Source organism: Phacochoerus africanus, chromosome 3 (genome assembly GCF_016906955.1).
Source record: "Phacochoerus africanus isolate WHEZ1 chromosome 3, ROS_Pafr_v1, whole genome shotgun sequence".
Taxonomy (NCBI): Eukaryota; Metazoa; Chordata; class Mammalia; order Artiodactyla; family Suidae; genus Phacochoerus; species Phacochoerus africanus.
Window position 1 is genome coordinate 54,732,542 of NC_062546.1, and position 13,752 is coordinate 54,746,293.

Consider the following 13,752-nt stretch of genomic DNA (forward strand, 5'->3'; position numbering starts at 1 on the left):
GTTATTTTTTGATCAACTCTAATCCAAACCCATTCAGCCTCCAGTTGGAGTGGACAGATGTTTCGTAGAATAAACAGTTAGGAACAAAGGATTTGCCAACGTCCAGATCAGGTAAATTTTGCGATACACATGTAACTCTGAAAAGTAGAACACTAAAATAGTTGAAATGCTCACAGTCTTCTTACTCGTGATTCTGTTACTATTTTTTTTTTTCTTGAATTTAATGGGAGGATTTGAGGTAAACAAGGTAGATGTTACTGTTGGTATCTAAGCTTTGAAAGGTATTTCCAAGCGTTAAGAAACATAGATTTTGTTGTCCATTTATTTATGCAGTTTTGGGTTCCTGTTATTAAATAGAGACAAACAGCAGCATGCCATTATGTGGAATGCTGGTTGAAGTGGATTCTCTCTCTTTTTCTTTTCTTTTTTCTTTTTTTTTTAATGTTTTTATTGTAGTTGACTTACAGTGTTCTGTCAAGTACAGCAAAAGGACCCAGCCATGCACACATAGGCACTCTCCTTCACATACCATCGTCTGTCATGTTCTATGACACATGATTGCATGTAGTTCCCTGTGCTGTCCAGGCGGACCCCATGGCCTATCCATTCTAAAGGCAGTCATGTGCATGTACAAACCCAAACTCCCAGTCCCTCCCACTCCCTCACCCTCAACACGGGAAGATGTGAAACAGGAAAACTACAAAATAAATAGGAGTAACGTCAAGCCATTCCTGTAGATAATTCCCCTTCTCAGTTGTTACCATTCATAAAATATTAAGCAGAGCCTTGTTCTCCAAGGACCCAGGATTTATGCATTTATTCATTAACAGTGAATGATTCTGTGCATGGCCCTGATCATTTTAGTCTTTTGTTTTTGGTTTTTTTGTTTTCTTTGGTTTTTGGTTTTGTTTTGTTTGTTGTGTTTTGTTTGTTTGTTTGTTTGTTTGTTTGTTTTTGAGGGCTATACCCACGGCATATGGAGGTTCCCAGGCTAGGGGTCTAATGAGAGCTGAAGCTTCTGGCCCACACCACAGCCACAACAATACCGGATCTGAGCAGCACCTGTGACCTATGCTGCAGCTTGGGGCAACCTCTGATCCATAACCCGCTGAGCGAGTCTAGGGAGGGAACTCCCATCCTCACAGAGACAACCCTGGGTGCTTAGCCTGCTGAGTCACAGGGGAAACTCTTTTTTTTTTTTTTTTAATTTATTTTTTTTTAGTGGCTATATCTGGCCCAGGGATTGAAACAAAGCTGGAGCTGCAGAAATGCCAGACTCTTTAACCCAGTGTGCCAGGCCTCGAGTTGAGTCTGCACCTCTGCAGTGACCCGAGCTGCTGCCAGATAAAAAAGAATTCTACGTTAGTGTGTTGCATTTGCTGTATAATCACATCATAACAAGTCGGTCTTGTTATAAAAATGGCCCTTTACTTTTTACAACACACGGATTGCGTTTCATAGATGAGTACTAGTCATCGCATGGTGATTAGTCTCCGTACAAAAGTTACCTTCTTGGACTTCCCGTGCGGCTCACAACAAAAAAAGTTACCTTCTTTAAAGCTGGGAACTTAGCAGTTGATTCCTGGTGCTACAAACAAATGACAAAAAGACAAGAACTGCAGAACTGAGCTGGTGCTCAGCGTACCAATAAGAGATTATTTTTGAAAGCTACCTGCCAATAGTACAGAAGTCGGAAAAGCAATGCCTGGCCAAGAAGCGCTGGTTTTCTTCACGGGAAAATTCATACTCTAGAATGTGTTATTCATCATCAGGACTCTCTCTCTTTTTAAAAAATTCTGGTTAAAATACGGTTGTTGTTTGATTCACATTATTTTCTGACCTCACTGTTTCATCAATCCCTTTATAACTTTATTCAAATAGATGTCACAGCAGAGGGACCTCCAAGGCAGACATCAGGAGAATCGGAGTCAAAGCAAGGTATTTGGTGAAAGGACCTGACTGTAATTCTGCATAACACATTCATCCAAATCATACCAATTTCATGTAAATAATGGAATTGTTTCAGCGGTTCTCCAAACCGCACCAGGGTCAGTCATTCACTACAACTCCCAGGATTCAGACATAGCGAAAGGAAGGAGGGAGGAAAGAAACACATGAAGTGGGTGATTGTGGAAGTAATGAGGAAATTGGGGAGAACGCCTTGCAAGGGGCTTCAGTGTATTTGCACTGAAACCCAATCAGGTCATTGCTGCTCCACAGAATCCTGGAAGCAGGAGGGGTGCTAGCCCTGGGGTCAACCACAGCCACTCCTCATCACTATCAGGCATCAAAGATACAGGTGGTATTGGCATTTGTTATGCCTGTGAGGTTAATTTGAATATGGAGGCATTGGTCATTGTTGTTGTTTTTAAGACAGCCGATATCTTGTTAAGATCCTTTTCAACATTGGCATGAGATACCAAACCCAACAGATTTTGGAAACAGAAGAAATGAATCTGATTCGTTCCCTAAATGATAAATTGGTATTATATCAGTAAATACTACGCTGATTCTAAAATACAAAACACCATTGATACCTAATACGGCTGTTGCATTTGAATTTATTGTGTCCTTTTTGATAATCATATCTCAATATTGAATATTTTCTCTACATTACTCCTCAGGTGTGCCTCAGAGACCTGCTTGGGCGAGTGGATTAGGCAACTCTAAGAAGGCTAAACAAGAGGATCCAAGAAATAGAGGCATAGAAGAGGCCCACACGGGTATGGAAAATTGAATATTTCTATGCGGTATTACTCTGCAAGTATATATCCCAGGTGAACCATTCCACACACTCTCTCTGATGAGAAATGAATTGTACATTCAACTGAAGTGCCATCCCTAATGGGTACTTTCTAAATTCGAGAGCAAATTGAAGATGATGATAAATGCTTGCAGTATAATGGGGTCCATGCTGCTGCGGTATTGCATGAAGGAGAGGCTGTTGCATTTGCCCATCAGCTCTCACTTTATCCCCTTGGGATCATGATCCGTTCCTCTGATTGGAAACGACTTTTCTCCTCATCAGCCAGCATGTTCACATTGCTGTGTGTGCACTTTGCTAGTGCAAAATCATTGGAAACATAACATTCCTTCCTTTTGAAATCTTAACTGCGTGTTTTGTTAAACCTACATGCCTCTTTCTTATTCGGGATCTATAATGAATGCATACTTCTCTCGGGTTCCTGTCCTAACTCCCCCCACCCAAGAGAGAACACCAAAACCTAACACACTCATTGCCAGAGCCAAGCAGCCGAACTCCACTTGGTACTGACTCTGCATAAATGAATACCTAGCTTTCGTATTTATAGCTAATTGATACACGTCCATTTTGCCTTTTAGCTTCTCCTGAAAAACATCCTCACTCAAAGGTAATGCGTTTAGACTTTTAGCTTGAAATAAGAACTACAGATTTTATCGTGTGTATGTTATTTTTTGATCAACTCTAATCCAAACCCATTCAGCCTCCAGTTGGAGTGAAAGATGTTTTTCGTAAAAAAACAGTCGGAACAAAGGATTTGCCAACGTCCAGATCAGGTAAATTTTGCGATACACATGTAACTCTGAAAAGTAGAACACTAAAATAGTTGAAATGCTCACAGTCTTCTTACTCGTGATTCTGTTACTATTTTTTTTTTCTTGAATTTAATGGGAGGATTTGAGGTAAACAAGGTAGATGTTACTGTTGGTATCTAAGCTTTGAAAGGTATTTCCAAGCGTTAAGAAACATAGATTTTGTTGTCCATTTATTTATGCAGTTTTGGGTTCCTGTTATTAAATAGAGACAAACAGCAGCATGCCATTATGTGGAATGCTGGTTGAAGTGGATTCTCTCTCTTTTTCTTTTCTTTTTTCTTTTTTTTTTAATGTTTTTATTGTAGTTGACTTACAGTGTTCTGTCAAGTACAGCAAAAGGACCCAGCCATGCACACATAGGCACTCTCCTTCACATACCATCGTCTGTCATGTTCTATGACACATGATTGCATGTAGTTCCCTGTGCTGTCCAGGCGGACCCCATGGCCTATCCATTCTAAAGGCAGTCATGTGCATGTACAAACCCAAACTCCCAGTCCCTCCCACTCCCTCACCCTCAACACGGGAAGATGTGAAACAGGAAAACTACAAAATAAATAGGAGTAACGTCAAGCCATTCCTGTAGATAATTCCCCTTCTCAGTTGTTACCATTCATAAAATATTAAGCAGAGCCTTGTTCTCCAAGGACCCAGGATTTATGCATTTATTCATTAACAGTGAATGATTCTGTGCATGGCCCTGATCATTTTAGTCTTTTGTTTTTGGTTTTTTTGTTTTCTTTGGTTTTTTGGTTTTGTTTTGTTTGTTGTGTTTTGTTTGTTTGTTTGTTTGTTTGTTTGTTTTTGAGGGCTATACCCACGGCATATGGAGGTTCCCAGGCTAGGGGTCTAATGAGAGCTGAAGCTTCTGGCCCACACCACAGCCACAACAATACCGGATCTGAGCAGCACCTGTGACCTATGCTGCAGCTTGGGGCAACCTCTGATCCATAACCCGCTGAGCGAGTCTAGGGAGGGAACTCCCATCCTCACAGAGACAACCCTGGGTGCTTAGCCTGCTGAGTCACAGGGGAAACTCTTTTTTTTTTTTTTTTTAATTTATTTTTTTTTAGTGGCTATATCTGGCCCAGGGATTGAAACAAAGCTGGAGCTGCAGAAATGCCAGACTCTTTAACCCAGTGTGCCAGGCCTCGAGTTGAGTCTGCACCTCTGCAGTGACCCGAGCTGCTGCCAGATAAAAAGGAATTCTACGTTAGTGTGTTGCATTTGCTGTATAATCACATCATAACAAGTCGGTCTTGTTATAAAAATGGCCCTTTACTTTTTACAACACACGGATTGCGTTTCATAGATGAGTACTAGTCATCGCATGGTGATTAGTCTCCGTACAAAAGTTACCTTCTTGGACTTCCCGTGCGGCTCACAACAAAAAAAGTTACCTTCTTTAAAGCTGGGAACTTAGCAGTTGATCCTGGTGCTACAAACAAATGACAAAAAGACAAGAACTGCAGAACTGAGCTGGTGCTCAGCGTACCAATAAGAGATTATTTTTGAAAGCTACCTGCCAATAGTACAGAAGTCGGAAAAGCAATGCCTGGCCAAGAAGCGCTGGTTTTCTTCACGGGAAAATTCATACTCTAGAATGTGTTATTCATCATCAGGACTCTCTCTCTTTTTAAAAAATTCTGGTTAAAATACGGTTGTTGTTTGATTCACATTATTTTCTGACCTCACTGTTTCATCAATCCCTTTATAACTTTATTCAAATAGATGTCACAGCAGAGGGACCTCCAAGGCAGACATCAGGAGAATCGGAGTCAAAGCAAGGTATTTGGTGAAAGGACCTGACTGTAATTCTGCATAACACATTCATCCAAATCATACCAATTTCATGTAAATAATGGAATTGTTTCAGCGGTTCTCCAAACCGCACCAGGGTCAGTCATTCACTACAACTCCCAGGATTCAGACATAGCGAAAGGAAGGAGGGAGGAAAGAAACACATGAAGTGGGTGATTGTGGAAGTAATGAGGAAATTGGGGAGAACGCCTTGCAAGGGGCTTCAGTGTATTTGCACTGAAACCCAATCAGGTCATTGCTGCTCCACAGAATCCTGGAAGCAGGAGGGGTGCTAGCCCTGGGGTCAACCACAGCCACTCCTCATCACTATCAGGCATCAAAGATACAGGTGGTATTGGCATTTGTTATGCCTGTGAGGTTAATTTGAATATGGAGGCATTGGTCATTGTTGTTGTTTTTAAGACAGCCGATATCTTGTTAAGATCCTTTTCAACATTGGCATGAGATACCAAACCCAACAGATTTTGGAAACAGAAGAAATGAATCTGATTCGTTCCCTAAATGATAAATTGGTATTATATCAGTAAATACTACGCTGATTCTAAAATACAAAACACCATTGATACCTAATACGGCTGTTGCATTTGAATTTATTGTGTCCTTTTTGATAATCATATCTCAATATTGAATATTTTCTCTACATTACTCCTCAGGTGTGCCTCAGAGACCTGCTTGGGCGAGTGGATTAGGCAACTCTAAGAAGGCTAAACAAGAGGATCCAAGAAATAGAGGCATAGAAGAGGCCCACACGGGTATGGAAAATTGAATATTTCTATGCGGTATTACTCTGCAAGTATATATCCCAGGTGAACCATTCCACACACTCTCTCTGATGAGAAATGAATTGTACATTCAACTGAAGTGCCATCCCTAATGGGTACTTTCTAAATTCGAGAGCAAATTGAAGATGATGATAAATGCTTGCAGTATAATGGGGTCCATGCTGCTGCGGTATTGCATGAAGGAGAGGCTGTTGCATTTGCCCATCAGCTCTCACTTTATCCCCTTGGGATCATGATCCGTTCCTCTGATTGGAAACGACTTTTCTCCTCATCAGCCAGCATGTTCACATTGCTGTGTGTGCACTTTGCTAGTGCAAAATCATTGGAAACATAACATTCCTTCCTTTTGAAATCTTAACTGCGTGTTTTGTTAAACCTACATGCCTCTTTCTTATTCGGGATCTATAATGAATGCATACTTCTCTCGGGTTCCTGTCCTAACTCCCCCCACCCAAGAGAGAACACCAAAACCTAACACACTCATTGCCAGAGCCAAGCAGCCGAACTCCACTTGGTACTGACTCTGCATAAATGAATACCTAGCTTTCGTATTTATAGCTAATTGATACACGTCCATTTTGCCTTTTAGCGTCTCCTGAAAAACATCCTCACTCAAAGGTAATGCGTTTAGACTTTTAGCTTGAAATAAGAACTACAGATTTTATCGTGTGTATGTTATTTTTTGATCAACTCTAATCCAAACCCATTCAGCCTCCAGTTGGAGTGAAAGATGTTTTTCGTAAAAAAACAGTCGGAACAAAGGATTTGCCAACGTCCAGATCAGGTAAATTTTGCGATACACATGTAACTCTGAAAAGTAGAACACTAAAATAGTTGAAATGCTCACAGTCTTCTTACTCGTGATTCTGTTACTATTTTTTTTTTTCTTGAATTTAATGGGAGGATTTGAGGTAAACAAGGTAGATGTTACTGTTGGTATCTAAGCTTTGAAAGGTATTTCCAAGCGTTAAGAAACATAGATTTTGTTGTCCATTTATTTATGCAGTTTTGGGTTCCTGTTATTAAATAGAGACAAACAGCAGCATGCCATCATGTGGAATACTCTTTAAATTGTTTTTTTTTTTTTTAATGTTTTTATTGTAGTTGACTTACAGTGTTCTGTCAAGTACAGCAAAATATCCCAGCCACACACATGGTCTCCACCGATCATTTTAGATGCAAAGTATTTCTGGAAACATCTGGAAACAGCAGCCTTTTTGCTTTTAAAGCCTTCAGACTCATATCCCTTCATTTATTTGTATGCCCTTCAAATGCATCCTTCTCATGACACTTAGAGTGATCTGTCTCAGGTGCATGTAGGACCCTGAACCACTCTAGAAAGCAAATGAATGTTCAGGCATCTTACAATGACATAAAAGGTATTCATATTCGGATTTTTGCCTGAGTCTCTATCTCCATCCTTTTCTGGCTTTCCTGTGCTCCTGTCATCTGAAGAGCTGTTGAGACCCTCCTCACCTCTTTGTTTAGTGTAGACAATGTTTACCAGACTGCATGGTTCTCTTCCTGCCTCAGAATAGCCTTTCCTGCCCTCTCTGTTTCCTGCCCTCTGTTCCTTTGAATCTGACTGACCTCACTGCTGACTGACCTCAGGCATTATTGCTAGAATGCCATCTCTGACACCTTTTATCTATATTCTTCTCCTTTTTATGCCCACTATTGGGCATGGACTCAATAGACAGTTATTGAGTAAAAGAAATAAAGACTGTTTATACAAAGATGATGTTTAAAAGCAGGTCCTGGATTTCCCACTATAGCACAGTGGGTTAACAATCTGACTGCAGCTGCTCAGGTCTTTTGGGCAGTGTGTGTTCAGCCCTTGGCCATCAGTGAGTTAAAGGATCTGGGCTTGCTGGATAGGTGGAGTTGCGCTATGGCTCAGATTTGATCCCTGGCTCAGAAACTTCCAAATACTGTGTGTGCAGCCAAAAAACCAAACCAAACAAAAACAACCACCAAAAAGAACTTGTCCTCCACAGTCTAGAAGATAAGAGACATGTAAAAAATGATTTCCAGTTCAGGTGGAGAAATTGACTACAAAAAATCGATAAAACACTAAGGTAGCTCCAGAGGAAAAGATATCTATTTATCTGGGGAAAGATAGCCATAATTGAGGCCTTCACAAAGCAGGCTGAGTCTGAAAACATGAAGAGAAATTTGTCAGAGCAGTAGAGGAACACATTTCAGCATAAGGAACCGAGAAAAGCATAGACATAACAATTTTTGGAAACCAAGAATAATTTTGCAGTTGAAGTTTGGTGTGTTGTTAAAAAGGTGCACTTATCTTTGCTGTACAGCAGAAATTGACAGCATTTTAAATCAACTGTGCTAGAAAAAAATAAAAATCTTTAAACCATGATTTCAGTTGAAACACAAAACAGTGCAGTTATGATGCAAACAGAGGATGTTGTGACTTTGTCTGCTTCTCCTGTTTTTTTGTTTGGTTGGTTGGTTTTTGCCATGTTAGGGGTCAAATCAGAACTACTACAGCTGCCTATGCCACAGCCACAGCTATGTGGGTTCTGAGCCATGTCTGCAACCTAGAGCATAGCTCACTGAGCGAAGACAGGAATCAAACCCGCATCTTCAGGGATACTAGGTGGATGCGTTTCTGCTGGAACTAGTGTTGACTCATGTCATGTATTTTTACTTTTCATTTTGTTCCTCAATATTTGGTGGATGAATTTGTGAATTAATGTTTGGGGTGTTTGTCTAGTACTGCATGAATATGTTACTGTGCTGTTCAAGTCAGAGGCAAAAGGTCTCTATGAAAGCATAAAAAGTTACTGCATGCTCTCAGCCAAAGGGCAGTGATAATTCCCACTCACTGTGTTTTTCTGTTGACTTGGCTTCTCGCCTGTGCCTTCAGCCAAGGTCAGTTGATCACTGGCCTCCGAGAATGCTGACGTAACCTCAGGACTTGCTGCCCTGCATTTCCCCCTCCTGGAACCTTGGTGTTCATGGTCACCACCATTATTAGGTATTTTTTTTAGAAAATTAGGTCTTGTCATGTTTGCCCCTCGCTTACAGTCCAGCCGCTGCTTCTCTTTGCTGTGTGGTTAAAGGCCACAATCAATCCTCTGGCTTCCTCTTGTACCCATTTTAGACCCTTCTTTCCACGGGAACTTTAGAATCAGCTTGTCTCTTTCTTTAAGAAAAATCTGCTAGTCTTCTGCAAATGAGTTCTGGATCATGTTGCATCTACCAATTTCTTTGGGGGAGAGTTGACTTCTTAACAATAGTGAGTTTTCAAGCCTTGGAGAAAGACAATTTCTCCATTCCTGCAGATCTTCCTTGAATTTCTCTGTAGTATTTTGGAGTTTTCAGTGTATCGATGTCTCCCACTTTTATGTGGTCACCTGTATTTCTTCTTTTCCAGGGCAGTTGTAACTAGTATATTTTAAATTTTAATTTCTGAGGGTTTACTCTGATGATAGAAATACGGTTGGATTTGGTATATTGATTCTGTGTCTTCCAACCCTACCAAGCTCATTTAGTAGGTCTTGTGGGGTTTTGGTAGATTCTCTCAGATTTTCGGTGTGACCAAAGGTTGGGAAGCTGCTTCATTCTTAAGCTACTCTCTTACTAAAGACAGTTCATCTTCAAGACTTGCAGCCAGCCAGCACCTTCTCTGTCCAGCTAACCAGCCCATGAAGTTGTGCTATGAGTGTAGCCACAGACAGCACAGAAATTTCTGGAAATGTCTGTGTTTTGGGAGAACTTCACCAAAGCAAGCAGCCTGACCCACAAGGTGGAGTTCGCTAACTCCTATTAGGAAACCATGCTGCCTGCTGATTCAGAGCCATTTCACTTCTTCATTGCCCCTCCGATGCCTTCTGTTGCTTGACTTTGACCATGGCACTGGCTGGAACCTCTAGTATTGTGCTGAAGAGGAGCAGAAGCAGCTGTTCCTGTCTTAGTCCCTGTATTCTGGGAGGAGCATTCCGTTTCTCCTCATTAGATACAGTGTTGGCTGTGGGTTTAATCATAGGTCTCCATCATCTCGGAGAAGCTCCCTTGTATTCCTGGTGTGCTGGCAGGTTTTCTCAGGACGATGTGGAGTTTTGTCAAGTGCATCTTTTTACCTACCGACAGGATCATATGATGTTTCTTTTTAGTTTGTTAATATGGGCATTGACCTAAGTTGATTTTGAAAGAGCAAAACAGCCCTGCGTTCTACATTCTTGGGATAGACCCCATTTGGACGGATTATCCCTTGAAGGTATTTTTGGCTTTAATTGGCTGATGTCCTGTTTAGAATTTTACCCCCGTTTTCATGACATAGCTTTCTTGGAATACCGTTTACTGGTTCTGGTTTGAGGATAATGCTAATTTCACAGAATGAGTGGAGCACTGTGAGGCATCTTCCTTGTTTGAGGAGAATTTGTGTGGAATTGGTATTATTTCTCCCAAAAACATTTGGTAGATTTCACCAGCGTAGCCATCTGGGCCTAGAATTTTCCTTTGTGGGAAGGTCTTTCCCTGGGGCTCTCGTTCCTTTTTCAGATAGAGGGCTATTTGGCTTACTTGTTCTTTCTGCATTGCGTTTTGGTAATTTTTCTCTTTCAAGGAACTTACCCATCTCATCTGAGTTGTCCAATTTGTTGCCCTAAGGTTTATGATATTACTCTGTCATCCTGTTAATATGGGTAGACACTGTAGCAAGATCACATTACTCCTTTTGGAAACTGGTAATTTGTCCTTTCTCTCGTGTTTCCTTACCGGCCTGGCTAGAGGTCTATCCCTCGTAGGGATCCCCTGAAAACATTTGGTTTCACTGAGTTTTCCACATTGTGTTATTTGTCTTCTTTCTCATTGAGTTTTGCCTTTGATGTTTCTTTTTTCCTTTCTTGTGATTTCTTGGAGTTTAATGTGCTCTTTTGCTAGTTTCTTATGGAGCAAGCCAAGGTCACTGATTTGAGACCTTTCTTCTTTTCTGAAACAGACATCCAGTGCTATAAATTTCCCTGGATGTAAGCAGCATCCCATCGATTGTAGGATAACGTGTTTTCACTTTCAGTTCCATTCAAAATGCGTTCTAATTCCTCTTGTCATTGCTCCTTTGACTCAAGGGTTATTTAGATTCCAAATATTTGAGTGTTTTCCAGAGGTATTGTCATTCTTCATTTCCAGTTTCATTGCTTTGTCATCAGGGAACATACTCGGTATGACTTAGATCTTTTTGGCTTGCTCCTTTTTTTAAGCTGTATTTTATGACCCAGAATATAGTCTTTCTGGTAAGTGTTCTATGGCTACTCAAGAAGAATATTGGTGTTCAAGTCTGTCATATCCCTGCTGCTTTGCAGCCTGTCAACTTTATTGAGGGAGGGCTAGTGCCATCTCAGAATATAATTGTGTATTTGTTTTTCTGTGCAGTTCTCTCAATTTTTGCTTCATGGTTTTATGAAAATTCAGTTATTTATTTTTTTAATTCATTTGTTTTTGGCCCTGCTGGTGGCATATGGGAGTTCCCAGGCCAGGGATCAAACCCACACATCCACAGCAACCAAAGTCACTACAGTGAGAACACGGGATCCTTAACCCACTGCATCACTGGGGAACTCCCTCTTCTCATGTTCTGACCTGTGCTCTCTGTCTGCTTTGGTCCACCAGACTTCTCAGTGTCATCACATCAACTCAGGGAGCCTGGTGGCCTCCAGGTCAGCTCCTTCTGCCTGTGTTGGGGCCTGGACATTCTCTCAAGGCAGTGAGCTGGGGTGTTGCTTCAGGCTAACCTCGTGTGTTTTCTTGGAACATTGTCCTTCCTTGCCTGAAGCCCTCGGTCTGGAAAAGCATTTCTTATGTATTCTGTTTGTGTTCCTTTTGCTTGTTTCAGGTAGGAAGGGAATCTTGCACATGTTCCTCTGTCTTGGCGAGAAGCAGATGGCAGGAGGACGTGGGCACAGGCTGAGCACTGTCTACAGTGTTCTTCTTCCTTCTTTGCTCCATGCTTCTGGCTCAGCCTTCATTTCTCAGTGTAGTCGTCTCCTCCTTGGGGAATCTTCCCTGGACCCAGTCTACATCCAGTTACGTTATTGATCATGGACCTCTCTTGTCTTATAGTACCTCTCTGAGTTTTTCTTTGTTTGTCTCTCTCTTCTACTAGACTCGAAGCTGAACAAGAGCCAGGGGTCTTGTGTGTTTTATCTGCAGAGCTTATTCGCATGCTTCCACATTATAGATATCCAATATGTATTGTCTCATGTTATGGATGAGTGAATGTACAAAGCACCCCACCCCAAGAATTGCTCATGTGTTTTATTTCTGTTTTTCTTTTCTCCTGAATGCAGGTTCTCTTACCTTAGGTGCAGTTCTTGCATACGAAAGATCGCTAGAACTTAAAAACAACCGATGTGAACACCTTAAAGCAAAAGTTAAAAACATGGAGTGTACAATCAGTGACCTACGAAAGGAGCTATCAGAAACAAAAGAAGTGAAGTCCCAGTTAGAGCATCAAATGGTGGAGTGGCAAGGAGAGCTCTGCAGCTTGAGGTACTGCACATCTTGGTTTTACCATTTAACTGTTTTCATGATGCAGTTATAGAAGAGATGTTTTATAAGTGCTATCTTACCTTCTAGGAATTTAGAGGGGAAAATCTTCATTAGTATTGTAGACTGTGATTTCCTGAAGATAAATCAGCAAGTTCTTAACAGTGAAAACATCTGATAATTTAATGCATATAATTGCACATAATCATTTTCATGACTGTACCTACCTCCACTTTATGAAAACCTTGTTGCTTGTTTATCAGATTGAATTTTGGTTTTTGTTTCATTTTTCTGTGTTGTATTTAATGATACAAGGAACACCTTTTCTATGAATTTATGTCTTCATTTTTAATTATTTATTTTGAAAAAATTCTTTTTTTCTTTTGTCTTTTGACCTTTTACAGCCACACCCGTGGCATATGGAGGGTCCCAGGCTAGGGGTCTACTGGGATCTGTTGCTGCCAGCCTACTCCGAGCCAGAGCCATGCCAGATCCCGGCTGCATCTGCAACCTACACCAGAACTCATGGCAATGCCGGATCCTTAACCCACTGGTCAAACCCACAAGCACATGATTCCCAGTGGGATTCATTTCCACTGCGCCATGACAGGATCTCCTGAAAAAATTCTTTAATCTCATATTTTTTGGATTAATTAAAAGAACTGTAAAGAAAGTCTTGAATCCATTGTACTCTTGTCATTTTTTTGTTTTTGTTTTTTCTTTTTCTGGTTGCACTCTTGGCCTATGGATGTTCTGGGGCCACACACCAAACTGGCAATGACATGGAGACAAGCCCAGTCCTTAAACCCTGTGCCACAGTGGGAACTCCTTTGTCCATATTTATGAATTGTTCTCAGAGAAGATTATATTATGTTAGGTTTTCACCCACAGGCTTATGAAATGACCATTTTTTCTCAAGACAGAAGCTTTTAAAATACTTTGCAGGTTTCTTCTTAACATCTGTGTGGATGTGGATAGAAGAAAAGTAAAATGGAAATTGAGTATTAGTCAACATATTTCTCACACAAAGATGAAATTACTTCTGTGATCTATGCTGAAAGCACAT

General features: G+C 40.9%; 1 pseudogene; it reads left to right on the forward strand.

The window, feature by feature from the left end:
* LOC125121900 (ankyrin repeat domain-containing protein 26-like) overlaps positions 1-13,752 on the forward strand; it is a 176,209-nt pseudogene that overhangs the window by 15,760 nt on the left and 146,697 nt on the right.